The sequence below is a fragment of the Tenrec ecaudatus genome, chromosome 3, assembly GCF_050624435.1.
Source record: "Tenrec ecaudatus isolate mTenEca1 chromosome 3, mTenEca1.hap1, whole genome shotgun sequence".
In the NCBI taxonomy this organism is placed as follows: Eukaryota; Metazoa; Chordata; class Mammalia; order Afrosoricida; family Tenrecidae; genus Tenrec; species Tenrec ecaudatus.
In genome coordinates this window covers 29,411,916-29,414,696 of record NC_134532.1, presented here as the reverse complement: position 1 = coordinate 29,414,696, position 2,781 = coordinate 29,411,916, and the positions used below count along the sequence as shown (strand labels likewise).

Sequence of the window (2,781 nt, the reverse complement as noted above, 5' to 3'; positions counted from 1 at the left end):
ATATCCCAGGGGGTCGTGGCGACCTGGAACGCAGGCAGACAGGATGCAGGAATAGTAATATCTGTGGGGATCGGGGCACAGCTGGGGATGCAGGGTCTGTAAGGGACTCTGAGCCTGGGTTGAGCATAGAAACAGAGACTCACTTACCCTCTGGGGACGCTCAGGCTGCACCTTCTCAGTCAGAGGAAGTGAGTTCTGCAGGAAATTGTGTCACCTTGTAGGGGTTGGGTGTTTCCCAAGGGGCGGGGTTTGGAGGTAATGAGGGCCTCCTGGAGGGAGGGGCCTGGAAGTGAAGCTCAAAGCCTGGAGTGGCAACCATTCCCTTCTTAGTATCTTCTTAGTCTGGAAGTTCTGCTAAAAGCTCTTCACTTGGGTGACCCGGCTTGCATTTGAAACACCTTGCATTTGAATCACAATAACACACAAGCCTGGAGAGAAAGACAACCTGACAGAAAAGTGGTGGGTGGAGGGCTTGCTTCCCAACTTCTTAGACTTGTTAATTAGCAATTCAGGAAAAGTACATAATATTAAAACAAAAAAAAAGTTGAATGGGCTAAGGCTTTCCTTTAAGAACAGTTCTAAGTAGACAGAGGTAATAAAGTGAGCACAAACCTGATAAAAATGGACCTTGTCTTAGTGACAATAGAACACATCACTGAGTGATTGAAATTAGCAATTCAGAGAGAAAGAACACCTCATTAAATTAGCTGGGGAGGTTTCTGATCTATTTCATTGTTTCACCTAAAATCACATGGGTTGTCTTTTCTTTATCTGAATTCATCTAATGTCCCATTCAATACCTTATGTACATTGGTCTGTCTTTGATAGTCAATGATCCACAAGATTTTTACCTTCCCAATCTTTAGTGTGGCCAGGATTGTTTATCATTGCTATTGAAACAGCAAGTGAAAAAGCAGAATTTGGACTCACAATGAAAAGTGGTCAGCGATCATCAGGCAACCACGGAAAAAAATAACTTAAAAGACTTTTGACAGAGGACAATTTCTATTGGACACTGAGATAGAATGAATTTCTCTGCCTTGGGAATGTGTTCCTTATCAACTCTGGAAGAAAGCATATTGCAATTTAAAAACCAGCAACAACAGTTTCTTCCCTCTTTTCTCTTGTCCCAAGTCTTAGTCTGCTTCTTAACTTATGTCTATTTGTCTAAGCGTTTTACTATGCTTCTCTCAGTTTCCAGCATAATTGATAAAGTGACCAATGGGGAAGGTCGGTGGGGGGTGGGGGAGGTTCTTGGGTCCTTGAATAAAAATTTGGTCTATATGGAGCAACAAAAATTTTCTTTCTTTTTTTTTTTTTTTTTGGTGCACCGTTCCTGGAAGCACTGCAATACCAGGTCGATGCGTGGAGGGGACGGAGCAAGCTCCTATTCCAACTCCCTGCTCCAAAAATCCATTTAATATATTGTCCTCGGATAGAGAACGTATCAGATATTAAACTTATAAGAACAGATACTACACTTGATCTTAGCCAAAAGGCCGAGAAGCGATCATAGAATGCAAAAACAGTATTGTAATATATTTTTTCAAATTTCAACATAAGTACAATTTACAAATATAACACATTAAAATTATGTATAGTATTATTTTTTTCATGGACATATTTCTCATTTGATTGAAGTTTTTGAGTAGATTGCTGTCGTTGTTTAAAAGGTCATGAAATTTATCCCAAGAATTTGTAAAATTATGTCACACATGAAATTGCTTTCAAAGTCTCAACACTTAATTGTGATTTTTCTGATGTACACACTTTATTTAACATAGAAAAAACACATTCAGTCGCAGCATTAGTGCCTGTAAGGACAGCAGGTATTTCACAATTTTTAGTGCATTATTGTATGGAACATGGTTTGTTTCAAAATGATGAAATATTTCTAACCATTTGTTCTCTATTGTGAGTTTTGCTGATGCCCAAGGTTTAACCTTTTCCTTATCAATATATTTTTAATAATAATACTGTTAGGTTTCTCTCTCCGGCCTAAATCTCAGCCTCGGTCCTTAGCTCCACGCGAGAAAGATTTCACGCCGAAGCCGGGCTCGTGATCCAAGTGAATTTAATGAAAGTTCAAAGAAGCATCAGGTTTTACGCGGCACCCATAAGATTCCTTTGACCATGAGGCCTGGCAGAGACTGCTCCGGGACACGCAAGGATCTCTCTCCTCCCACGAAGACCACCAGACCGCCCAAGCAAGACAAGACAGAAGACAAAGAGCCCCTCTCCCTCTGGTCCCTGCCTTTTAAGGGTTCCCGGGGGAGGTGTGATGAACGATCCCAGGTCAATTCCATTGGCTGAATTGCAATCACCAGGCCCAGGTGGGCTGCTCCAGGTGTAATGCCCATCCAAGCCCACGGTCGGGAAAATCCAGCTTTTGTCTTTTGCTGGCTCTCCTGGGCATGCGTAAATGGACTTCCCAATTCCCTAGGCTAAGCTACCTAACAATACCTCATTAAAAAGATCGTTTTCAGAAATAATACTATATGGGAAATTTTGAGTAATATGATCGAATGATTTTTGCACATAATTCCATTTAAGTTCTTGTTTTAATGAAACCCAATGAAAATGTTCAATATCATTATAATGTACTGTCTACTCTTCTAAATAATCCATGCAGTTACTATAGAACTTTTCAGCGTGATTCATGATATCTGCACGATTTATTGCACCGTGCTCTTCTAGCTGGCTTATACTATTATGGATTGTTAACGGAAGAAAAATATTCTCTAACTGCTCTTGCCACTGAAATTCTAAATTATTAACTTC

The 2,781-nt window shown here is 40.4% G+C and overlaps 1 non-coding gene across 1 annotated transcript; it reads right to left on the bottom strand.

The window, feature by feature from the left end:
- Positions 1-1,320: 1,320 nt before the first annotated feature.
- LOC142443906 (U2 spliceosomal RNA) lies at positions 1,321-1,511 on the bottom strand. Its single transcript, XR_012783631.1, has one exon. It is a non-coding gene; the product is annotated as a U2 spliceosomal RNA (small nuclear RNA).
- Positions 1,512-2,781: the final 1,270 nt, after the last annotated feature.